The sequence below is a fragment of the Lissotriton helveticus genome, chromosome 5_1, assembly GCF_964261635.1.
Source record: "Lissotriton helveticus chromosome 5_1, aLisHel1.1, whole genome shotgun sequence".
Taxonomy (NCBI): Eukaryota; Metazoa; Chordata; class Amphibia; order Caudata; family Salamandridae; genus Lissotriton; species Lissotriton helveticus.
This window is the reverse complement of record NC_136065.1, coordinates 1,628,682,034-1,628,695,838: the sequence shown is the minus strand read 5'-3', so window position 1 is coordinate 1,628,695,838 and position 13,805 is coordinate 1,628,682,034. Positions and strand designations below refer to the sequence as shown.

Here is a 13,805-nt window from a genome sequence, read left to right as displayed (position 1 = left end):
GAAGGTGAGGTGGTGGCGCTAAGACAAGGTTTACTGAAATGGCTCTATGTACACACGATGTATGTGTCTGCTGGCACTTTGGAGTTAGGAGTGCAGTTGTTCCTTTTAGGTATGCATATCAGACACGTAGGTTGCAGTTGATGTTTGTCCTGTACCGTGTATCTTTGTGACGGCACACAGCAGAGGTGTGCCAGTGCAGATGATGGGCATCCGCCCCCTGGTTCCCTTTCCCCTGGCTGTGCTTGCTCCCCTGCAACCTGGCTATGCTTGCTTCCCTGCCACCTGGCTGTGCTTGCTTCCCTGCCCCCTCGCTGTGCTTCCTTCCCTGCCCCCTCGCTGTGCTTGCTTCTCTGCCCCCTCGCTGTGCTTGCTTCCCTGCCCCCTCGCTGTGCTTGCTCTCCTGAGTGTGTGTGTGGCTCTGGGTGGGTGTGTGTGGCTCTGTGTGTGTGTGTGTGTGTGGCTCTGGGTGGGTGTATGCGGCTCTGGGTGTGTGTGTGTGTGGCTCTGGGTGTGTGTGTGTGTGGCTCTGGGTGGGTGTGTGTGGCTCTGGGTGTGTGTGTGGCTCTGGGTGTGTGTGTGTGGCTCTGGGTGTGTGTGTGTGTGTGTGGCTCTGGGTGTGTGTGTGTGTGGCTCTGGGTGTGTGTGTGTGTGTGTGTGGCTCTGTGTGTGTGTGTGTGTGTGGCTCTGGGGGTGTGTGTGTGTGTGTGGCTCTGGGTGTGTGTGTGGCTCTGGGTGTGTGTGTGTGTGGCTCTGTGTGTGTGTGGCTGGCTCTGTGTGTGTGTGTGTGTGTGTGTGTGGCTCTGGGTGTGTGGCTGGCTCTGTGTGTGTGTGTGTGGCTCTGGGTGTGTGTGTGTGGCTCTGGGTGTGTGTGTGTGGTAGTAATTGCTGCCTGCTGAGCTCGTCCGTAGGGTACAATAGGTCTCACATTCGCGAGAGATTAAGCTAATGGCAATGTAAATGACAATGCCATTTATTTATCTGTTTTCAAAACCAACACATAAATACAAATGTTGTCATTTACAATGCCAATAGCTTTAACTTTTCCAAAGGCGAAACCATTGCATTGTAATATGCTTGTTAATTGAATTGTCAAAACAAAAGCTCGCCTCAGAGAGAAACAGTGATACACCGGTAGGTACAATTAGTATATTTTATAGCAGCAGAGCCGGCTTTTGGCATGTGCGAGCTGAGCCCAGGCACAGGGCGCCAGTCTTCAGAGGGGCCGCGGAGCTGTCTGCATTAATGGCATGCAAACAGCAGCATCTGTCTGACTTGGCTGATGCTCCAGTGATTCAGTTTGAACTGCGTTTAATCATTTGCTAAACCTGTCGCAGGTGATGTTTTAACACCCCATCAGCCCGCTTCCCTGTCCTTCCATCTCCCTTTCACATCCTGCCGCCACCCCCAACAAACAGCTTGGTACCAGTGTGAAGAAAGCTGAGCTTTGAGTGATTTGTGTGAACTGGCGGAGGTGCAGAGGTGTTTGTGTTTAGAGGTTAGACACCACTGTGATCCTATCAGTTAGGAGCTAACCTGTGAATATTGCGAGGGTGACATAGGTCTTTCTGTATGGCCGGCTCTGCATAGCAGGCTAGGAAACCCCAGGTATTCCCATTACTGTGACTGCTCGAGCAAAACAGACAACCATGACTCACAAGAAACAAGAGCAAGCAGCATGAGCTCTCACACAAACAGCGCTCACTTGGGGTTGGACGGTATCTGCTGAGTGACTCCATCTTATGTGACATCATCAGCCAAACCTATCTTTTCAGCCAGATAGCTCAGTGAGCTAAGCGCTCGCGGTTCGCACCCTTTGTGACGTTCAAGTAGCGGGGTTGGATCACGGCAGGGCTGACTCAGCGTGTTATCCTTCAGAGGTAGAAAAGTGGGTAATATAGTACCTGTGAAACACGAAACTGCAACATGGTGGATGGAATCCAGCACTATAAAAATAAGTTCTTGTTATTTGTCCTTATTGTTGGCATACTCTGCTTTTGTGCTCCCAAAAAGATCTCATCCACCATCTCTCTCGAGACATAAAAAGGGGAAGCTACAACAACACTTACAGAAGTAAACACGCGCAGAAAAAAATAATCACCGGCATGTTCATGAGCAGGATGTCAAAAATACTTCTAAACAAACATGAGGCAGGCCCGGGTCGCGCTCAGGGGAGCTCCGAGGCGGCGCTGGCCGGGGGAGTGCAGTGCACGCGCCCCGCTGCCCCTCTCTCACGGGCTCTTCCTGGTTGTGAGTTTCACTATCACATGACCTGTCGGGGAGGAAGTGAGAGCCCGGCAGCAGCCCTGCGAGTGCGACGCCGAGCCGGGGAGGAGGGGACTTCGGACCGAAGTTTGTGCGGAGCTTTAACAGCGACCCCCGCGCCGCCGGCCAGGTGAGCTACCCCCGGGCCCCGGCACCCATGGGCCGCGGGGACCACCGGCTTCAGTTCACAATAGGCACAAGGGGGTGTCCTGGGGAGCCGACGGGGTGACCTTTTCAGCTCTCAGGTCGTCCTTGCTACGGCCCACGGGGGGCTTTACCTCAGACCCTCGCCCTGGTCGTAGCCGATGAACCCACTTCAGCCCGCGTCACCCGGGACCCGCTCCGGGGAAGGATCCGGGCTGCAGCCGGGCCGTGGGGGGTCGGCTGGGACCAGGGCGCTGCAGTCCACGTGTGTCATTTCAGCAGTCAATAGATGCTAGAACCTAGCTTCAGTCCGCGGGGTGTCCTGCCTGTACCCCGCAGGGTGTTCCTTATGTCCTGACACTACTCCACAGTGTCCCGACATCACACCGCAGGGTGTCCCGACTTGCACTCTTGTGACTGACTGCATAGCACTGAGTGGCTGCCTGGGGAATCATGTCGACTTTATATCTTTTGGGAGGGGTCCTGGCTGCACTTTTCATGGGGTGCTGATTGCTGTCTGCTTGGGGGGGGGGGGTCGCATAAACTGTACTCTACGGGGGAGGGGTTGACTACACTACACTATTGGGAATCCTGACTGCGCCCCAAGGGGGCTGACTGAACCCCGGGAGGGGGGTCTACTAGTACTGCACCGCACACAGAGAGGTTTACCACACTCCCGGGACTGACTGCAGCTCTCAGGGGGGCCTGACCACGGTCCATGTGAGGGGGCGGTGTTTGCAACAATCCGCAGTCCAGAGTAGGCAGCCCTGCATTGGTGCCGGCCTGGGTGAAGCCAGTGTGTGTCCGGGAGAGTAGGATGGAGGTAGGGGCGTAGCTTGATCAAATGTATTAGGGGGTGCGAGTCTGAAATTTCCTAACTAGCAACATCCAGGACCCAACTGAAAAGAGTAGTAACAGGCAGAGGTCACTGAACGGCAATAATGGACAAGTTCAGGGGCATTCGTTTTAAGTTATTTAGTAAAGCAAGGCCATTCTTGGTAGCAGTAATATAATTTTAACCCACAACTCAAGTTAGCATAGAACTGAAAATGTCTACTATGTCTTTGCAAACTACAGTATAATATAAATAATTTTTTAGCATGTGCTTAAAAGGCACAATAGAATACTTATAGTTGGAAACAAACAGCTTTTACCTGAAAAATTTATTTAATGAAACTTTTCCACAAATCTGAAACTATCAAAACCTTTGTACACTGTTTATTAGCATTCAATTTGTCTGTTATCGTTCCATATTAGTTTGTGTCCTTTGGAAGCATTCTGTGGATCAGTTTCTCTTTACCATGATAAACCTTTAGGCTAGATATACCACAACAGCAAAAGAGCAAGGGGGCCAATATCATAAAATGTAGAAACTGTATGAAAAAGAAAGCATTGTTTGTGGCTAGAAGCATAATAAAGTTGGATCTTAAACTGACACGTATTGATCCTTTAAAATGCTCCACTTTGAAGCTATGCTGTCCAAGTTTAGGATATCTGCTTCGTAAGTGATGAACATCAAATGATTTAAGCGCTCATATGTCATTGCGGATGTAAGGTAATTCTTTACCAGTTTTAGTCGCTGAAACTACACTCACTGCTGGCAAAAGTAACTGGTACAAGCCAAAGCAAGTTGTGGGTAAATGTTAGCTTTGCCAGAGAAATGTAGTGCTGCTTCATAGAGAGTAGTTTTACCTGATTTAGTAATGTCTCTGCTCACCATTTCGACTTCTGTCTCCAAAATATCCAAATCAAATTCCTTGAATTAGTCGGGAGGGGGTGGGATGTAGGGGGAGAGGCAACATAAATTCTTGAAATCATCCGAAGTTGCTTCTGAACATTAGTGGGAAGTAACACCAACATGGGCTTGATATGTTCAAATTATACTGGTGTGCGTCATGGTACTCCATTTTCAATCTATGAATTACTTTCATAATCTCAGTTTTGTAAAGACCAGTGCACAGTAGTATCCGGATTATTATCAAAGCGTTTTGGAATTTCACATGGCCTATGGTGTATGCGAAATTGCATTTGAGCATCCCTGCCTACTTTTTCACAAATAGTTGAAGCAGCTTGTATAAGGCCATTTATGCCGTCCTCATTTTCTCTCGGATGTGCAGGACCTCTACCATTTGACGCACCGCATCACTGGCTTGCAAGATATCAAGCTCCTGTTGTTGCAAGAGTTTAACAGCAATTTTTGTATTGGCCATGAGGTTTTCATCAGCAACATGGACAATACAAATTCAAATGAGATCATTTGACCCAATGAATTATTTGCTGTTAACTTTGAATATTTATCACATACCCTATCTTCATCTTAAATGCACTGAAGAACCTGAATTAATCTATCAAAAGAAGCCCATACTGCTTGAACAGACTCACCTCTCATAATCCAGCGTGTTTCTGACAGTGAGTTTAGGAGCAGGGTATTGCCAACCTTTTTTAAGGCTTCCTCAAAGGCATTAAAACGCTTCAAGCTGAAAGTGAAGACATTATACAATTCCTGCAAAATGCTCTTGAACTTTTTCTCAATTAGGTTTTCATCGCATGCCTTTTCTACTGACAGGTTACTTTTGTGTGCCAGGCATTGACTATGGAGCAGAGTTTTGTTGCCATTTTACTAAGCATGGGCTACCATCCCTTATTCGCACCTGACATTGAAGACGTATCATATGATTGAACAAAACAGTTTTTAATGTCGAGCCCACAGTCAGATAGTACATCTACAATAGCAGATGCCATTCCTTCACCAGTATTATCAGGACTACTTCCAGTGTGAAGAAGGTGTTCCTCTTCCTTGAAAAGATGTGTAACATACCAAATGACTGTAGCGAGCTGATCATGGGTAGTATCCATCATCTCAGCAAGCGGGCCTCATCCCTGCACCCTGCTGACAACCTCCTCCTGAATGCAGTTTCCCAAAATATTTAGGAATTCATTTTGAGCTGTGGGACTCATGTACGTAACATGGTGTGATCAAAGGCTTGCACTATTTAACCAACTCTTTAATGATGGCCCCCAGGAAATTATCAGCTTCACCAACTGCTGATAATTGCCATCTTTGTCGTCCTCCCCTCCTCGAGGTGCAATTGCCGGTCTATAGAGAAAACTTGCACAGTCCATCAAAGAATTTGGATTATCTCACCATTTTGGAGATGGCTACACTGTTGTACAGCAAAAACGACAATTATATCTAGGGGTCAAAAAAACAACAAAATAAACTCACTGTGATAACAAGACTTCTGCATGGAAAGACAACAAGTGTGTAAATGTGTAAATTAGAGGTGGAGACCCAAGTCAGCTCCCAAGTGTGACACCAATAAGTGAGCTAAAGCTCGAGGGCATGGGTACTTTTTTCCATCAGTAGCCACTCTGTACCGCCCTTGTTGACATCATTTGGGTTCTCCTTGCCCAGGAGGAAAGGGAAAAAGGAAAACAACCTATTGGTGTTGTTTTAGGCTGTTCCAAAAACCTTTGGTGTGATATGATGTCAGTACTAAGTATTGTTATTTAGAATATAAGTGGCGACTAAAAAAAGCCTGTGTCTATCCCTTCTACATGATGTGACAACAGTCTGTGGTGGATTTATTCTGACCTGGATTTTGCAGGTGACATTTTAATTTCACTTTAAATAAGCAGTAGTAAACATCGGGTCCTGAAGAAAGCATTGGTACTATACCATTATAATGCTGAAACATGTCGACCACCATTGCTCACAGATATTTTGTTAAATCTGGTTTTGCACTTTGTCTTTTAGATTTGGAAAACCGAGAAGTAAAATAAAGTTCCACACTTACTCAGTAATATCCAATTTTAATTGTTTTTCACTTTTCTATTTTCACACTGCTTTTTTTAGTCTGATGGAAAAAAGTACCCATGCCCTCGAGCTTTAGCTCACTTATTGGTGTCACACTTGGGAGCTTACTTGGGTCTCCACCTCTAATTTACACACTTGTTGTCTTTCCATGCAGAAGTCTTGTTATCACAGTGAGTTTATTTTGTTGTTTTCTTGACCCCTAGATAAAATTGTTGTTTTTGCTGTTATAGTTGGGGCACATATCTAGCTTGGGTCGTTAAATTTGCCCTTGGACCCTCTTTCTTAAGGAGTTTGTTGATATACACTGTTGTACTGCAATTTCGTGCCTCTTGTGAGTACTTAGTTGAGCATCTATCTGGTTGGTTTGTTCTTATAGACCTGAATGTTTTTCACAACTATCTTATGTTTGTCACTTTTGAAATGGAGGGACAACTTACAGCACTTCTTAATCCTCGACTTTTCATTTTGTGCCACTCATATACACCATTCGGAATCCATACATTAATACCGTTCTCTTGTCCAACTGAAGGTGGGAAGAAAGAACATGCAAGATAAAATACTGCTCAACTTTCTCACTAAATTCGCAATAGGGATACTCGTCAAACCATTTTGCACTGACGGTGTTCTGTTTCTTCTGATCTATATCTGAATTTTTGGAGTAATGCTGTTTACGTGGCTGATGAGGTCCATTTTCAATCAAGAATAAACTTTGCCTTTCATTCAGCTTTTTGTTTTCCGATCTGCTGGATCACAGCTTACAGTGGCATCCACTGGCTTATCCAATGCAATGATTGTATGCAATACCAATCAGTTACACAAATTCAAAAGCTTGTGTGCCTTTTCACATTTATTACTTGGGTTTAGCTGTTTTTCTAGAGACGCAGTCACGATAAGCGGCTCAAGATGGAAAATCTTGATGGTCGTTGATTCTTGAAGTAGCCCAGGTTATGGAGACTTTGTTACAGACATTTGAGCTGTATGCCCAGAAGCGATACTTGCTGCTGCAGCCTTAAAACAAGTAAAGGAACTTAAAACTTTTATATAAATATATCAATTCATAGCAAATTTGTTTAGCACCAATAAGTGCCTGCCCAAGATTGACTTGGCATGTCCAAGATTAAATGTTACCAGCCTCGGTGATTGTACAGAAGTGTTTTTCATTTAGAAAATTAGTTTGGAAATTTCTATATTTTGCCTCAGAAAAAATAACTTTTGTTTGTGGACTTGGCTTACCTCAAATGGATTAGTTGGAGCTCCAAGAACTCCATATTGTATTGTAATTGCAAGAAAGTAGCGCTTACTACCCCTGACGATGCCTCTAAGCGCTTTTTCATCGCTACTCTGGAACCCATAAAGGATAAGTGGTGAATTAGTATAGTGAAATATAAAAGTAATTTGAGGGGTGGAAATGTTAGTCCGTTAGTTGGATTGGAGAGGATAGTGACATTTTTCATTGTGCCGTTTCCGGTACTCCTTGTCAAAAAGGGAGTTGCAGAGTAAACACTGAATTTAAAACTGTTTTGAGGTTTTTGGCATTTTTTTGCAGTACAGTTGTTTTTTTTGGGAAATGCATTAAGTCTATCTTAGGCCTGGTTAACACTGTCTGCAAATAACGATGATGCTGATTCTATGTATTAATAATAATTCCAAAAATAAGAACAATAAAAAAATATTTGTTTCTTTAGCCTAGTACTTTATATTCCACTTCTCCTGTTTTCTAAGCACCTTAAACACCAAACATGTCATCCGATTTAATATTACTCGGAACACCAACCTCAAAAGGAAGGAGCATCGAAGTGAACAACAAACAATTACTAGACAAGGGGAAATGTGAAGCATATGCCAACGTGTTGCATTTACAAAGTGGCATAAGGCAAGCAAAATCCACATGTTATACCCTATATGTGCTAATAAGAGGCTTTGCATTGTGCCACTTCTACACCAACTCGCTCGTTTGGCTGAGTCAACAAACTGTGCTTTTTTTAAGTGGATTTTTTAAAGTTGTCCCCAAATTGAAAAAAATGGCGACTACATAGCCACCTACAACACACGTTTACAGGTCATTGATGGGCCAAAATGTGCAACAGGAGAAACTTCAAAAAATTCAATAAAGAGCAAACAGCATCTCATCTCTGAAACCCTTATCTTCACCCCAACACCACTACCACCCTTCGACATTCAGCCTTACCTGAGATTGGCCAGTTATGTTTTAGCAGACTGGGGATTGAATTCTTACCTTGTCTGGTCTCGATCTGTTGTTGAGCTGATCACATCCAAGGTCCTAGTATGATGACAGTCTAGTCAGACAGTGCGGGGTGCAGTGAAATAGTCTGTAATATGGTGGCCACAGTAGTCCAGTTTATATGCAAAGCAACATAGGGCAGGGAGGCCAATGAAAGTAGGCCCAGCGCTAGTACAGATCTAACGTCAGGCAAAGGGAGGGCAGCAAGAACAGGCCTTATAGTAGCACATGCCCGGTAGAAAACCATGCTTCACAGCTTGGAAAGAAAAACAAGCATTTATAATGCAATGGTCTCGGCATTATTAAAGGTAGAGCTATTGGCATTGCTCTTTATTTTTTTTGTTTTTATTAATAAATGGCCTTGTCATTTTCATAGGCAATAGCTTAATCGTTAAAGAAATGGCATTGTCATTTACAATGCTAATATCTTTATTGTTTGCAAATGCATTACTTTTTGCATTTACATCCACACAGAGATACCCACACAAAGCCACCTACATAGAGCATTCACATAGAGCTACCTACACAGAGCCACACTCACACAGACCGAGGCATCCACATATAGAGCCACCTACAATAAAAGCTATCTACACAGAGCCACAGTCACATACACACAGCGACACACACAGAGGCACACACACATAGCCACACACACACAGGTACACACACACACACAGCTACACACACACAGCCACACACACACAGACACACATACACACACAGAGACACACACACACACACACAGAGACACACACACACACACCGAGCCACATACACATACCTACACACACAGAGGCAAACACACAGACACACACACACACTTATTTACACACAAACACTTATAGTTACACACAGCCACACACAAACAGAGCTACACACACACATATAGACAGAGCTACACACACACACAGATTGTTACACATACACACAGAGCTTTGTTTAGCCGACGCTGGTATTAACTTTCATTTATCATGTAATTTCTATTAGAAAGTACACATTGAACTGCTACTTGGCGCTTAGTATTAAAATCTGTTGGTATCCTCCGACGTAAGGGATTTCATTACACATCAAAAAGATGAAACACTGACTTGGCCCTGCCATTATTCAAACCCGTGACACGTAAGTTACATTCAATTCTCTGCTGTAGGCGCATTAATACACCGAGCTACCTTAGAAGTATGATTGCCCGGTCACTGCTGTTGGTATACCCGTCTGACTCTGAAACGCAGGGGTGAGTTTAGTTTCGCTAAAAGGCGGAGTCGAAGCACGCGCTTCTGACCCCCAGCGCTCCCGATCTCGGCGCTGCAGCAGGCGCGTTCACCCACTGAGGGTCCCGGGGTCTCCACAGCCCAGACATCTGTGTTTCCAAGAGGAGGGGCTGACAAAACACAACAAAAGCATCGCATTTCATAGAAGCGAAAGAAAATGTCTCCTGCGTCATACAAAATACAGAAAATGCAGTCAAATAAATAAACGCCAGAGTCTGTGTTGCATCTTTACCTTCGCAGCACACGGGGGTTTCAGTTTCTCATAATATACTCTATTTTCTCTCGCAGGCTGTGGTTTGTGGCCGCTTTGTATCTGTGTTTATTTTGTTTTTAATGGCACTTTATGGCGTTGACACTGATTGGCGCCTTGGGCAACCCGGACTAATTCAGACATTGTGTTTCCTACGAGCACGGCAATCCTGGTTTTTTTTGTTTTATGTTTTACTCTATTGCCCTGTTTGTCGACATCTTGCTTCCCTTTGCCTCCTTCTCCGTGGCTGGTACCCGCCGTCTTTCGGGAGGAAGCGCAGCGCTGAGGACATTTTTATTTCAGAGAGTGTCGCTATCCCCCCCCCCCATCGGAGAGAACCACATATAATAAAACATCAACCTCCACCTGCTTTTCCTTCCCTGTTCCTACGACCTCCTGGTCGCCAATCGCGAAATATGGGTTCGAACGAAAGGCGATAGATTTACAAGCCTCTTCCTACTTTTCGGTAGAAAATTAAAAAGCGAAATTCGGAAAGGAGGCTCAACAGAAATAAATATTTGTGGTTCCGCCAGCTCAGCGGGTGAATGCGGCTGTAAACAAACCTGTGTCTAATGTGAAGGGCACGAGGGAAGAAATGCAAAGAGGGCGGCTCAGCATTTCACTGTTCTGTGGTTGATGAAAGGAGCGCCGTGGGGGTCGGCGCTGTGTAAAATAAAGCGCCTGTTATTCGGAGCCGGTGTCTTGCACCATGGGGGCCGAACCCTGGGTGTCTCTCTGGCTGGAAACCAGGGCAGATTCTGAGAGTGCCTGAGTTACTGTCCCATCCTCGGCGTCATTTGCACTGACATATATCCCTATTGGCATTTTAATATCCGAGTACGGACCCACATACACCCTTTTATTTTTATGTCGAACCATTTTGCAGTTCAACATCTTCATATTATGAAGCCAGCATCCGGGGGTAGACGTCTACTATTTATATAACACGCCATTATTACATATTATATCCGTTCAGTACATAAAGGAACTAGGGACCCGGACTAGAAAGCGATCGCCCGGGATCAAACGTGTTGGCGCAGAGGAGCCGTGACTCGAGTCTGCCGCCTTTGCTGATACCGACACCAGCTCCGTCAGTTATCTCCTGGTGACTTCCGCCCAAAATAGACATGTTCAATGCCCCAGCGATGGACCCCCCCCCCAGCAGTTACCTCTAAGACGCAAAGCTGTCAATTCACGACGGGCAAATCGGTCCATGCAGGAACGTAAACGTAGACGCCAGGACACGATGCAGACCTACAAAGTAAAGTTGGCTCGCATTGAATAAAGGAATTCACTTTACCCTTTTGTGGTGTGTTTCATAACACAAAGACAGATTAGAAGCGAAAAAGACAAAAAGACGATCCTCACAGGCAGACGAGACCAAAAAATGGTGGACGCAAGCTTCCAAACATTTTCAGATTTGGGGGCGTGTTCGGCGTTCTAAAAAGGGGCGTGGCTAAAAAGTGGAAAGAACAGCACGAACACGCCCCCGAATCCGAAAGAGACGGAGCTTCTTTCGAGGGATGCCTCTCTCCTCCAATGGCTGGCCTCCGTTTAGGAAGCCTGCCAATGGAGGAGAGACAGAGCAGAGAGGCGGGTTAAACTGTCGTACTGAACATCATTACATCTCTGACTTCCGGCTGGCAAGCCAGCCTTCGGTCCTCGACCTAAAAAGACCATAGAAGGCAAGTAGGTGATATAACTGAAACAGACAAAAATGTTGCAGAATATTAAGCAGTGTTTAATGATAAAGGCACCCTAAAGTCCAGGACTACAAAAGTTTGAAACTGACCAGAACTCCCTTGCACACCGTGGTCATCTACACAACATAGAACCAGTGACTGTTTCTCCCCTTTAATATAAAATATTAAAAAAAACACAAAAATATGTGCATGGATTTTTGCGGTCAAAAACATTGAACTGTCTTTCATTCTCCTGGGATATACTGATGTCCTTAGCACAGCTTTTACTGGTTGCTAAGATTTAAGGTATCTGTACTAATTATGTAGATTTGATGCCACTGCAAGTGGTTGTGGGTGTGATGTGCTTCATTTTACTTCTTTAGGACAAGACAGCAGGCTCTGGCCCTTGCCCTGTGGAACTTCATTCCACTTGCCGCCCGGAGCACACAAGTTCACTGGGCATTTAGGAAATTGATTAAAACCTGGCTTTTTTTCTTCCAGCTAGCCCTTTTCTCTGGCCACCTGTCTGCTAGCGCTCGGACGCCTTGTTGTTGGGGCAGCCATGCACTTTATAAATGTACATAACATAACTAACATAACATAACATGCTTATCCTACCTAAGGCATGGAGCTGTATTGTGCATATGATTGTGTCAGGATTAGGGTTACTGTGTGGTGATGGGGGAGTATGTGTTGATACTTTTGTGCTGTTGAGGAAGCAAACACTTAGCCAACAGTATCGTTTGGAGCCATTTTGTGTGCATTATGGTGCTGGAAGTTATGAGCAATGTATACTGATGTTGTAGGGCTATTTTCTGTATATGACCATGTCTAATTATGCTAATTAGCTAGAAAACACTAAGCCAGTTGGATAGCTTGGATTTAATTTATGTGCATGATAGCACCAATAGATGTCTCTTCACCCTCAGGCATTGTTGCAAGCATATGACACCACAAGCCTGGCATGAACAGAAATAACAATAGGGAGGGTACTTCAAAATAACCCGAAGCAGGAACAGAATGGGAAACATTAAGTCCAAGTCAACCCCCACACTTCCCTGCAGCAGATGATAAATGGCCTTTAGGTAAATGCAAAAGGAGGGCAAGTGGGACATAATTCAGCTTGACGGAAATGGTACACGGCTGTAGATCCATCACCGTGGCCCACTCCAACTAGATAAAGTGTTGGAAATAAGTAATGTCCACCGAACCACACCCCACCCATTTAAACAAAGACAGCTAAACATGGGGCCAGACACAACATGGAAGGCAACAGCAATGCGATCAGAAGTCCTCTCTCTCTCCCTGCGCAGATGAGATCAGACAGAAAGAAATGTGAAATAGGTAGGTCATGCAAGGAACCCAACCCACAGCACAAACAAAAACATTGTGCCTGTTATTACACGAATAATAACGAATTATATTTCTCTGTACAAACAAACTTTTTGCCACTTCATAGTATTAATAGCTACACCGTTCAACCAATTTTAGAAGTCCTAGAAGAATATATCTTTATGTTTAAACCTGCTCGCCCAAAGTTTTGCGTTGTTTGAGACGTTTTTCAGAAATGACAGGCTAGACATGGGTGCATGGGCGCATCTTCAAATGCTAGCCACTTCTATGAAGCTCGATTTTAGTAACAGGGTGATATCTTTTAATTTTCATCCTACACTCGGGTCAAAAAAAGGACAAAAAGATAAAATGTAAAAAAGTACACTTGAAAAGGGGTGATTTTTTTTGGGGGGGTTTTTGATTTTTTTTCCCTGTAAATTATACTTTAAAAAAAATTGTCTCTTGTTTATGCAACTCATTCCGATGGCACTGATTTAGCACTGGTGTCGCCTGGTGCGACAATCTTTTTCGGCGCCTTCTGCCCCAGTGGCCTCCTTCTCCACGGATATCCTCAACCATCCAACCTTGCCCTTCATCTTTCCATAGCCATTCTAGCAAATGCATTTTAATTGTTTTATAGAGCTATTCATGCCAGTGTGGGGTGTCGGAGCACTTTACATCACACACAAACTATGCAGAGAAAATGAATCATTGATGTGTAAATCAGTTTGTAGGAAATGTTACATAAGACAATGAGGATAACAAGGTGCAGGAATCGGGCCATCCATGCTAGTAGCCAGTATGTTTA

General features: G+C 44.7%; 1 protein-coding gene across 1 annotated transcript in view; it reads left to right on the top strand.

Annotated features, from left to right (window-relative positions):
• The first annotated feature begins 2,255 nt into the window (after positions 1 to 2,255).
• LOC144755663 (ubiquitin carboxyl-terminal hydrolase CYLD-like) overlaps positions 2,256 to 13,805 on the top strand; it is a 277,022-nt gene continuing 265,472 nt past the window's right edge. Inside the window, exon 1 of the mRNA XM_078644830.1 lies at positions 2,256 to 2,392. The gene's annotated coding sequence lies outside the window, so the exon portion shown is untranslated. The remainder of the gene's footprint in view (positions 2,393 to 13,805) is intronic.